Source organism: Danio rerio, chromosome 7 (assembly GCF_049306965.1).
Source record: "Danio rerio strain Tuebingen ecotype United States chromosome 7, GRCz12tu, whole genome shotgun sequence".
Classification (NCBI taxonomy): domain Eukaryota; kingdom Metazoa; phylum Chordata; class Actinopteri; order Cypriniformes; family Danionidae; genus Danio; species Danio rerio.
In genome coordinates, this window is record NC_133182.1 from 27270971 (window position 1) to 27283882 (window position 12912).

Here is a 12912-nt window from a genome sequence, read left to right on the forward strand (position 1 = left end):
CCACAAAACCCAAGTGATGCTGCAACCTTCCAGACTACAACAGGACTGTTTCATACAATGTTTAAACAGAAGATGTTTTAGAGAATCCTCCAGCACTGTTAAGTCTCATGGAGCAACACAGACACACTTCTGTAGATTTCATCTGAAAATGTTTCTCTCATTAATTAAACACATCAGACATATATTCGCATGGCTCCTGCAGATATGGAAATGTATGAAATGAGTTTTTAATAAAGCCCTCTCACGCGCACATCCTCCGTGAAGCATTCGAATCTACCAGACAAATATATTTGTGAAGTGTTGTTTGCTAGTTCTCAAGTAATCACAGCAAATCATATGGCAGGCTCCATATTTCCTTTGACAGAAGAGCGCGGCCTAATTAAGCATGCAGAACTGGAGAAGAACACATGTTAATTTAATGTAACAAAAATGTTGATTTTTATGCAGGCCTTTTTAAAATATTAATAGGCTAGGCTTGAATTTCACGATGCATCAAAGCATTTCATGATATGCTAATGTGATGAATGCTGCCTCTTTCTCTAACGAGCTGGACAGAACATTGGTCCAGACCAGACCTACAGGCTTGAACCCGCTCGCTTGAACCCACAAACTGCTTAATTACAGCCTCATAGTCTAAAAAAGACCTTGTGATTTTAAGATTTTGTCAAAGGGACCAGAGGAGGGGAGGGGGAAGACTTATACATTTGTTCAGAGCTAATTAGTTGAGACCTGAGCACTGTTAGGGAGCTGAAAATGAATCATGTCCTTGTTAAAACCTATAAGTATTTGAGTGACTGTTTTGCACTGTCAAGGCCAAACTACATCAGAAGCAATAACCAAGGATTTAATAAAAAATATACAATTTATTCATGAATAGAATTTGTTTTAAAAAGAAGTTTTATTACATCTCTAATAGCTTTGCTCTTTTACACGTCAACTCTTATCGAATTTGCAGGAGAAACTCATTAGTGAGAATTTCTTTTTAATTAAGGCTGACTGGTATTGTAAGTCCAGAACTAGCAGCCACTTGCATTTTTTCATTTGCATTTCGAGCGTTCGTTTGAAAAATAAATAGGCCTACATACAATAATGAATCAATTTGTTAAGTTTGAGTGTTGTTGAAGCTCCCAGCCAGCATTTTTTGTTTTTAAAAGATGTCTAATAGATGTCTAATAGACATCTAAACATAGCCGTCTTGGCTAAAACAAGCCTAAATATTAAGTGAAAATCTAATAGACGTCTAAGAATAGGCCAAAACTAGCCTAATCATCAAATAAACAGAAATGAATGACTACACACATGAAGTCTGACTAATTTGTCTTTTTGACAACCAGTCCAGTTTGGGCTATTCTTAGATGTCTATTAGATTTTCACTGACAGCCCAAGTTTAGCCTTGTTTTAGCCAAGCTTTCTACGTTTGGATGTCTATTAGATGTCTATTAAACACAAGTTTGTTTTCTGGGCTCATTTTCTAAGCATTCAAATTTAAAACAAGAATTGACTCAAGAACACGTTCTACTCGACAAAAATCACTGCATTTATTAGCATGTAATTCATCAGCTGTAATTCCTCAAGTAATCGACGGGTGGCGCATTCGCCCTGTGCATCGATGAGCGGACCTTATACCTGACACGGTACCTGCTTCTGCAGGAGTGCACGAGCTCTGCCTCAGTTTCGCGCGCTACTCTGCTCCGAAAAAAGGAAGACGTTTTGTTTAATGTAGTTATAGTAGTAGGATTTTTTTTTTATCTAAATACGTTCTCAGATATGAATAAATGAACCCTATCTGACACGAGCGAAACTTCTCAAGTTTCTCACAAAACATTAGAGCTACCTACCTAGAAAGTGAATACTCACATGGCGCCTAAAAATTCTGTCTAGGCAAGGTTTGAGAAGCAGCCTGTATTTAGCCTACCTTCAGAGAAACGCTTGTCTGAATATACTGTTGGCTCATTTTTTATTATAAATGTTTTGAGCGGAGGTAGTTTGAAAGTGTTTACATTTTTTCCATTTTGTGTGAGAACGTCGACATTTCTCATAAGCAGCCAGAAAAGGTGTCCGTACCTTTTCGCTATATTTAGCTAAAATTTCCAACGAGTTTTGAATTAAAAAGTTGGCTAATAATTGTCAGGGCTTGAAAATGATAGCAACCTAAAAAATCTTCGACTCAAATGTTGTTAAGAGATACTTTCGGGTGTCCGCTGGAATAGGATGCAGAGGAGAAAAGTTTCAATGCAGTGACGTTATTACCTTGAAGGCAGTGCTTTGTTTGAATAATTAATCTTCTCTTTGGTGTAGATGGAATCTGGGGATGAAGATGTGACGCGTGGATAGGATTTTTCTCAGGAAAAAAGGGAATGTGAAAATGAAAGACAGACAAGAGCCAGAACAGATGTGATGAGATGTTGTGAAAGGATATCTATTCTGGCATACCCTCTACATCCTTAATCCTCTCTCTCTCTCTCTCTCTCTCTCTCTCTCTCTCTCTCTCTCTCTCTCTCTCTCTCTCTCTCCCTCCCTTTCTCCCCCTCTCTTTAGCCCTGTGTGACTCTTCAGTTAACAAACAGCATTTTCTTCAGCATCTGCCCTTATCATTGTAAGTACAATATTGCATTATGTATCTATTGTTTTATTTTCGACTTGCATTTCTGGTGTTTTCCGCTCAGAATAAATATTTAAAATTGGCATATGCGCACGCGGTTTTATATGCAGTGCGACAGTTATTATAAACGCATTTTAAACTTTTATTTTTAACTAATAGCTTTAGTTTTACCACCTGTCGCATTACACATCGAACAAGACAACATGTGTAGTTTTCGATCTCTGCATAAGTCTGTCAGTGTTGTATTTATTTTAATCTTCATAGTTTGGCTAACCTGCATTCCTAAAGTGCGCTGTAGGCTACATTCAAAATTCGAACTCATCTGACCTGATCTGTGGCATTTTAAGAGCGAGTATTCTCCTCATGACCTAATGTTTAATTTCTGGTGAATAGTCTAAAAAGTGTGGGATTTTTTTGTTCATGCACACATTTTGGATATTTTAATTATATAACATTTTTTATCAGTGTAAAGGAAAGGCTATCTCAACAAGGGATCAAACAGAGTTATTAAATAAATGCGTTTTATTTTATTTAAATGTAATGTTTTAGGCAATACGCATAAATCAAGTACAGACACCGTAAAACAATTGAGAATATTTCAAAATCGCTTACCTGAGTTCTAATAGTGTTATCCAATAATAATGCTTGTCTTCGTGAATTTAAATTAGATTGCAATTTTAGGTGTTATATAAATATATTTAAAATGATAAATTACAATTAACAATATAAATTATTAACCTTTTTATTCAGAGAGATACATGAAGTGGAGAGTTTAAATGCTGCTCTTGAGGCTCCATCTCTGTCGATATATTGATTAAATAATTTGATGTAATAACTGAACAATCATACAAAATGTTACACTGTTTCAGCAGATTTTTCATTCGGCTTTGTAGAATGACCTGAGATGGCCTTTGGTTGCTGGCACAAATCTGACACCAGTAGCTAGTTCCAGGTGTAAAGCATTGTTTTACCATTTTTGAAGCAAAGACGCTTTGCATGAATGGACGCAATATGCATTCTTTCAGCCGAACTGCGTAAACAATTATTTAATTTCTTAGCGTGAAAGCATGTATGGAATATATTTTTTTCCTCTGAAGTGAGGTTTGGTTTACCCCAGGTAACGTGAAATTCCATTAAATGCTTGAATAGGGCAAATGTTTATCAGCAGAACTGAAGTTTGTCTGTAGCCTTTTATACGGTCTAATTTGTACATACAAAGTCTAAATAAAAGTAAGAGCTTTGCCGTCGCCTAATTATTCAAAGTTATCCTCAAAAGTAGGCTAAGTCAATAAAAGAAATGCCTATACATTTAATATCTTTCATGCCAGGTTAGCCAAATTCTGTATTTTTAATTGTATTTTATAGCATTATTTATATAGCCTACATTTTTTTCTGCGCCAGTTCTTAATATGATTGTGTTTAAAATGCAAAAAAATCTTTTAAATGACGCATAACCTTTACAAATGACGCGTAGATGTGTGCAAATGTGTTTTTTACATTAAATATTACCTAACAGTATACAAACAAATGATAAAAATATCGATATTTTAAATATTAACCTATATTCAACCTAAACATAACCTATATAATTTAGATTAATCTGGCTCCTGATTTAAAAAAAACTATTACCTGAGCTTTGACTTTCCCCCCAATCTCCACTATTCTACTCCACCCCGTTAAAGACTCTCTCTCTCTCTCTCTCTCTCTCTCTCTCTCTCTCTCTCTCTCTCTCTCTCTCTCTCTCTCTCTCTCTCTCTCTCGTGTTGTCTGGGAGGGGGAGCCCTGCCTCTTTCCTCAGATCAATGCCCTGGCCACTCACTTTCTGATGTTGCACGACGGGAAATGCTTTGAATACTTGCGACATGGCCGCTTGCATTGATTGCCAAGATTGACAGCAGTAACCATCGTCTTCTGTCGCTTCTGTTTTAGAGTAGAGAGGGAAAACGCGATAAATATACTTACAACTGCTCTCAGCAGTTTTGACAGTTCAACTTCATACAGCCAAAGCGGGATTCCCTCTACGGTCAGTGGAAGCGATACACTTCAGTTTTTTTTTTCTTTCTTTGCTACTACACATCAGTGTTCATTATTTTTAACCTGTTTTAAAACCAATCACGGGATACGGCGAAGACGAGGGCTTATTTTGGTACCCTGCCTCACATCAAGGTAAACTTTTATCATTGGTAACCTGTCGTCCGTGATTTCGTGGCTTGCCGTCATGTTGTGTTTACCGTCATTTCTCCTCGTAACACCGCAGCTAGTGTGTTTATACATTCACATTAACTTACAGAAGCGTTACAGTAAAATCCAAACTATATTTTAAACGTTTTGCATGTCCAGGATTGATTTTTGTTTTTACGGCGGTTTTCAGCGAAGAGTGACGCGTGAGACTCCGGTTGACAGAAGAGAGATTTAAAGCTTATTTCACCAAAAAACTGCAACAGATATTGACGACAAACATTAAAAAGTTAAAAAGGCTGTATGGAAGTTGTTATTGTGTGTATTCTCAGCTGTGATAATGTTTTGTTTGTACTTCATTGTCCGCTGCTGAACTGTTGTGGTAGATTCACAAACGCACGCGCCAAGCGGAAACAATGATGCGCAGGTCTGATTGCTAACAATGTCCTTATGATCTTTATTGCGTAAACATACAGATATTTAACTAGTTGTTTTTTCTGACTAATAGACAGCCGGTAGTTGTCATCCGGACTGCTGATAAACTACCTATACGGGAGGTAATTTCACATGTGTCCACAGAGCGGTACTATTCATTGACAATAACGGGAGACGCGCTGTAAGAATCCGACTGGACTTCTTTTGGACTTTCTCTCTATTAAACATTGAAATCCTTTGTGTATTTATGATCGGACTATTCTTCTAACCGTATGTGAATGTTAAGCTGGTAGCTTATAATGAAAACAAACAAACAAATATATGCGTAAAAGCAAAATAGTTCTCTGCGAGCATGGGAATTGTTTCTCAACTTTCGCCCGGGGTCAAGCATATTGACCTTTGAAGAATGCATAAGCCATAAATTAAAATGATGTCCTCATCCAAAGCTGATCCATTAGAGACAATAAGCAACTTGGACAAGCAAGACTCCTTTTAGTCTCCCAGCTTGAAAATACGGTGCCTTTTAACAGCATTCAGACTGAAAGTAAGTGAACTCCGGAAAATAATGCTTATTTAATTTTTTTTTCCCGAAAGCGTGTTTATCATTTGGGGATTATATCGCTTAGCCTATATTTTTTCTTTGCGTATTCATTTTAGTACAAAATGAAAAGGTTTAAAACTCCAAGCAACCAAACTGTTGTTTTATGTTGCCTTCATTGTTAAATCAATTTTAATATTTAATTATTAATTCTACTCGATTTACACTGAATATTATTGTTTATTCCAATTTTATTTTTTATTTCCTTTTTTAAGCAACAATAATGCTTTGTGAGATTTTAAAGAAACAGTGCGATGAGGTATTGAGAGGACAAATGGAACGCAAAGTGTGTGAACTCTGTCTGTGGAACACAGATAGCCCATCATCTCATGGGTGTTTCCCAAAAGTAGACCCTCACAGACACAGATAAGCTCTTTTTGACTGCTGCGTGAGATGCGATAATATTTTAATAAGGAACATAACACAGCACGCCGACGTATGACGGAATTTAAAGGGTTTAAAAACTCCTGGAGCCCTTCTGACACGTCAAACGGGACATTTAAATTTGTGCAAAAATTAAGGCGTGTAAATCACTTATTGTTAAAGACTTTTCCGTCGCTAGAAAGCTAAACACCCTCCTCCTTTTTTACTTTTTTAACCTCGGAGCAGAAACACAAAAGCTTTGTTGTTCTCGCGCAAGGGACGCAACTTGACACCTTAATTAAACACAGCTTAACTTTGGTAGTTTTCTCTCCTGAAATTGTGTCCAGTCTGTAAGAATAACCGGGTGTCTAATAATACATTCTTGTCTTAAGTGAGAGGGGGTGTTTGAAAAACAATCCCCTTGGCTTGTCCCTCTGTTGGGGTGAAGTTGAGCCCGTAATGGCATTTTGTTTTGAGCAGTTGCTGTTAGCTGTTCCCTCATAAGGTAAGATGGCACAGGAGCCCAATGGAACATTTATAATTAGACTGCCGGTTCAGCACATTGTCCTGACTGCTATACAGGGATATGCGGCACTCAATAGAGAGAGACTTATTCACTGCCTTTGAGAAAGATTGTCTGTTAACTATCCCTTTTATGTATTTACTGATATGTCCTACTGTATGTCCATGCATCGAAAAACACATCATAAATACCTCTGATAAATCAACGAAAAATAAACTAAAATAGAATAAATGAAACGTGTTATTTACTAAAACAGTGTTAAATGTATAAACGTAATAATCCTTTTTTTTTGAAGCTGTAAACACACTTCACAAACGCACCGTATAACATATATATTCACGTGTTTAATTTACGCGGCTTGTTGTTTGAACGCTGTTTTATTACAATGTTATTCTAATGCAAATATTACATTTTCCAGCAGTACTTTTGAAAAGTATTTATTAAATTTCATGCGCAGTTTCATAACGGTATCACAGACATGCACTTTCATTTTCACTGAGATTAAAGCGTTTGAGATGATGGCGATCTCTGCTGTTGTTGTCTTTTCAGGACTTTCTGCCCGTGGATTTGGGGAGGAACTTGTGGTTTTGTGCAAGTGAAGAGCGTTTCCTAACTGGATCCGGCGAGCAGATACCGACAGACGAACGCTTATGGTGCCAGTAAGTTCAGAGATTTGGACCGTATTCTGTTCTGCGATGCTTCTCTTTGAATAGATCTAATGTTCTGAGACTTAACAGCTGGAAAATGTATTTGAAGCATTTAAATATGCGAAGAAGACTTGTAGCTGTTTTTTCCCCCCAAAAATAATTTAGTCTTTACAGCTGATATGGATAAATGTAAAACTTTTTAAAAAGTATATTCAATGATCATTTCATTTTTTTTTTTTTCAAATTGAAGCATTTATTTAATTTATCTTAAAACCATTGTTAAAACATTACTGCAGATAGTCAAGGTTAGACCTTAAGCAGTCACTGAATGATTGTAATTTCATGCCACCAAATTAGTTAAATCATTGTTGATGATTAAATGCATTAATTTATTTGTATTTATTTTATTTTAATTTTTTTTAGGATTCTCCTAAATTTAAGAATGCATGATAGCAGCCAGACCTCTGTTTTTTATTTGGTACTTAGCGTTTCATATTATAATATTTTTGGTATGAGAGATTCGCTTTCTCTGCATGCAGTTTATCTCATTTATATAGCTATAATAATTTAATATGTGTATATCTGTCATAAATTGACTTTTTAATGCTTATTTGGGGACATTAATTGCATAGCTGGCATCAGTCGAATGCATTATCGGACCTAAACTCTGGACTTTGAATAATTCTCTTTCATGTGCCACAGTCAGTTGTTTTCAGAGGTTGTCTGCCATATGTTTTAGTGTTTGTGAAATAAAATTTCCCCACCGGCTAGCTTGATATTTAATGTGTTTTCAGTGGGGTTATAGAGTTTGGTCATTTTTAAAATTCCTTTATCACCTATTTGCTTAATCAATCAGATTTTTAATTACCTAGTTTGTCTTTCCTTATCCTTTCTTACTTGTGTAAGGCAATGCATCTTTAATGTTAAAATAATATTTATACATCTTAAGTGGATGCATATCTTGAAGATAGTGGATAATGTTTGAGAGTTTTTTTTTATCTCGAACAATTTGTTCATGCTCAACTTCTTATCAGAACCAGTTCTTTCAAAATAATATTTGATTGAATTAATTTATGAAATTGTTTTGTATTGAATTAATTAATTAATTAGTTAGTTATTTTTTCCCATCATGTAGCAGTGCTTCAGTCAGTCTGCAGCAACATGTTTAGTGGAAAGGAGCATGTTGATGTACTGTAGTGGTAGATGCTCAGGTGTGAGTCTCACTCTCACTCGTCTGACTGTGTCTTGTATTGGAGAGGTTAGAACAGTGCCAGCAGAATCCTAATGATAAACAACACTGGAGGTAAACAACAGCAGGCCTGGTAAAGGTAAGCAGCACGCCAGCCGTAGGGGAGGAATGCATGAGGAGGAAATGTGGCAGCACATGTTGTGACATCTGTCTTTATAAGTGTTAGCTAATTTGCTGTGGAATATTTCAACAATGATCAAAACCGATGGCAACATGTTTATTAGAAGGCTTTTTTCCCTTTTGTGGCAGAATCTCTCAAGTTTCTGGAATGTGTTATTGAAGCTTTGCTGCACTTTTAATTATAATAAGTTAAGGTTTCTAATTAGCGAGAGATGCAAGGAAGGTGGTGTTTTCTTGATTTTTTTCCCCCCGAATGTCTGTACATGAGACATGAATATATTTTCACTTTTGCAGTTGTTTGTGTTTATGCACATGCTGGGGTTTGAGTGCATGCATTGGCTGTTCTCTCGCTGCATTCCTGCAGAATGACAGACCCATTGTCATCAATGAAGATGGCACACTGACAACAGCTTGAGATCTCGAGGGCTTCAGTATGATTTAATGATTTACATAGGCAGGAATGCTGACCCTGGCCATGCTGTAATGAAATCAAAGCTGTAACAATCAAATGACAGATAGTAAATAAATAGTTTTGTGAGGACCTTTACCATTAGGACTTAAGCATTTCTTTCCTCCAGCGCAAGTACAAATTATCCAACCTATACTTATCTGTGGCTTAACAGCACGCCCAAATTGCAGTCTTGCTTCTGAAAAAAAGATAGTGAAGCTATAGCTCTGGAGGCCTTGTGAAACGCCAGTATGTATGGCCGTGTATTTCTGTGACAAAAAAAGCGCTTTTTTTCCCTACATCATTTTATGATTTTATTTGTGGCCCTTTTAGGATCTCAGGTCTAGACGTTACACTCATGCGAGGATAAAAAATTGAAGATGCCTTTGATGTCTCGGACACTCTTTGTAAATGAAGGGCATGCTTTTTGCCCACAACTGAAAAACGCATGTTCACCTACAGCCGATGCTGCACAATGAACCGGAAAGATAGAAGCCTTTCACTCCAAAATATTACCAAATGCTTTCTTTTGCTCATCTTCTCACGGCATTTGCCCGATAACAAGATGTGCAAGCACAATAATGGAGCTGCTTTTTCAATGCATCCCATCAGTTTGCACCATTGCTCAAATCTGAACGTCTTGAACTTGAAGTTGCGTGACACACAAAGCCTGCGATTCTTTGAAATTAGGTGCGTGACAAATATTCCTTTGACGTTACTGAATATCTTCCCCTCGTTCTCTCTCCTATAGCTGTTTTAAAAGCACACATGAATATGTAGATTTAAAGCAGCCGTGAGGATGTTGACAGTGGCTTTATTGGTGGTTATAATCAGAATTATCAGGTGTAGGCTCTGGTGTAGCATATTGTTTTTTTTTTCTCCTCCAAATCAGAAGAAGATTTCTGCGGCGCAGAGGAAGATTCTGGGTCCATTTCCATTTCAAAGGGGTTTGCTGTGCTTGCTGGCAGTAATTAAAATGCAGTGGTTTGGAGCCCGTATACACACACACGCGCTCTGGGGTGGAGGGTTTGCTGGGAGAGAGTGAACGCGGGGAACCGTGTGCAGGCGGTTGACTCCTGCATGCGTCTCCAAATGCACTTATAATTTTGTACAAATGTTTATGCCAGTCCATGCTCTTTTGCGGAGAGCTTGTCTCCAGGCCAAAACCATTTCAAGACAAAGTTAGTTTGCTTTTTCCTTAACCTTCTTGTTGTGGCCTCCTCTCTCTCTCTTTCTCTCTCTCACTTGCTACAGCTGCTCTGTGACACACAGGCTTTGGCACGTGTTTAACCTTTAATTGGTGCATGAATAAATAATGAGAATAAATCTTTTGATATGGACTCTGTTTAAGACTGCTTGAGATTGTCCTTGCATTTTACTTCACCTCTTTTATTCTTTATTTTTGATCTTAGTTAATATTAATGTATAGTAAATATTGGCGAATTGTAGAGCAGTCGGAGATGGTTGTTGTGTTTGATCTTTTTGGACTTGCCATTTGTTTTTAGAAAGGAATTCACTATTTTATGGTATATTTTGATGCTATGCTATTGGCATTGTAAATACAACTTGGAAGCTCTGGTGATTTTGCAAAGGCTTCTTGTTCGTTTTATTACTATAAAGAGGAAATTTATGGGCAGGTTATGAATTCATCATGCCTATTTGGGTATGAATGATGAGTATTGAATTTAGCATTTTATAAACCGCAAAATTTAATAAGGATTGCATTACAATTGAGCTTCAGCTCTAACATCCATCTCTGAAATTTCACTAAACACTGCAGTCAGTGGCTTTTTAGTCTAGGTTAGGTTTGGGTTAGGTTACTTTATTTATATCTGAAGGTAAATTTGGTTTGCAGTCAAGAGTCATCATTTCATAAAAGTGCCACACAAAAAACTCACAATAGTTACAACAACAAATAGACTTAGAGACAAAACATAAACATACAAAACACTCTTCCAAATAAAAAAAACAAAAATAACTTACTAACTAAATGGATGGATGGATGGATAGATAGATAGATAGATAGATAGATAAATAATCTGTTCATTAGTGTTCATTATTTAAGCCATTATCCAAAAGCACTGCCTAAAAACAGAACTAATTGTTTTTATTTAGTGCTTTTTGTATTATGTCATCTTATGGTAACACTGTGCTCTGTTAGCCAAGTCATGGTCAAACACAGATTAAGGAGAATCTGACGCTTGTGTGGAGCCAGGTGCTTTTTTTAGCGTGAGATTTGTGATAATCTCAGCCTTTCGTGGTAGAGAATAATTGATCATTAACCTGGGATGCTACATTTTCCATTACAAAGGGATGTTTGGGGTGCCCTGTGAAGACTCCACCCACTTTGAACACTCTCCTATTAGATCAGATGTGAGCCAGTAAGATTAAGCTGGCAATTTGCCCTCCACCTAACTGTCGTAGTACATATGCGATTAAACGGGTCAATTTGTGACGTTCTAGATTCCTTCGAGTCAGTATTATGCAATAGGTCACAAACCAAAGTCACTCATTCATATATGAAATATATCGTATAAATTTATAAATAAATGTATATATAGTGCTCAGGATAATTGAATACACCCTATATTTTTATCTGTTTACAAAGACAATGTATTTTGGTGCATTTAAACAAAACAGATTTAATAAACAGATATATTTATTCAAATAATATTTTAGTCATCAAACATAAATTAAAAGAAAATACAATTAAATTCATGCAAAATATTGCAAATAAAAATAACAACCTACAAAATTGTAACAAAATTTTAACTTTTTTTTTCTTTTGATTTGCCTTTTTTTTTAATTTTTAATTTTTTATTGTATTTAATATTTTTCTATAACATATACATTTGGATGTACTAGTTTTTGGACCATTATTTTGCTCGAAAAACTCCAGATTTGGCTTAAGTACTGACTAATCTAATGTATATGCACAAATATAATATTGTATAGCTTCCTTTTCTTAAAAATATCAATTTAAAGGATATGTTTGTGAAAAGTGTACTATGCTGAGCATTGTATGTGTGTGTGTGTGTGTGTGTGTATGTGTGTGTATATGTGTGTGTGTGTGTGTGTGTGTGTGTGTATATATATATATATATATATATATATATATATATATATATATATATATATATATATATATATATATATATATATGAAAAGAAAATTAAAATATGACATATTTCATACAAATTTATGAATAGTTTATAGTATATATTTATTTATTTGAATGATTTATGTTTGTTCAGTTGCTCAATCTAGAATGCTCAGGATACAAAGCATGATTTAAAACCGCAAAAGATAGAAATATATTTTTGTTCTGAACAGTGTCAAAGAAATATCCACCCTGAAGTTCAGAGCAGAGTTCCGCTCAAAACAAAAGGGCCTTTCAATTCCCGGGGACTTTTCTGTTTTATGAAAGAAAGCTTTTTACTGTCTTCCTAAACGGTACTGTAATCACGTAAAACTCTTGTTTTTGCGATAACGAGAAGATATTTTTTCCTAGAAACTAGAAATTCTGAAGCTGGTAGCTAATTGCATGCAAAACGTTTTAATTTAGCTGATACAACATCTTAAAAAAATATGTCTGGAAAATTGTAAAGAAAAATTAAGAGATGTGATGCCAAAATCACATCATCCACAGTTTGTGTGTGTGTGTGGAAACTTGGGATTCATAATGCCAGAAGCAAATTAAAGTGACAAAGGAGGTTGGTAAGGAGAGGAGGAATGCTGTGGCTGTGTGT

The 12912-nt window shown here is 35.9% G+C and overlaps 1 protein-coding gene across 50 annotated transcripts in view; it reads left to right on the forward strand.

The window, feature by feature from the left end:
- Positions 1 to 4401: 4401 nt before the first annotated feature.
- Positions 4402 to 12912, forward strand: part of sox6 (SRY-box transcription factor 6) — a 201027-nt gene continuing 192516 nt past the window's right edge. For 31 of the 50 annotated variants that reach the window (XM_068222352.2, XM_073906913.1, XM_073906895.1 and 28 more), the window contains exons 1-2: positions 4420 to 4768; positions 7249 to 7358. The gene's annotated coding sequence lies outside the window, so the exon portion shown is untranslated. 50 annotated transcript variants of the gene reach the window in all.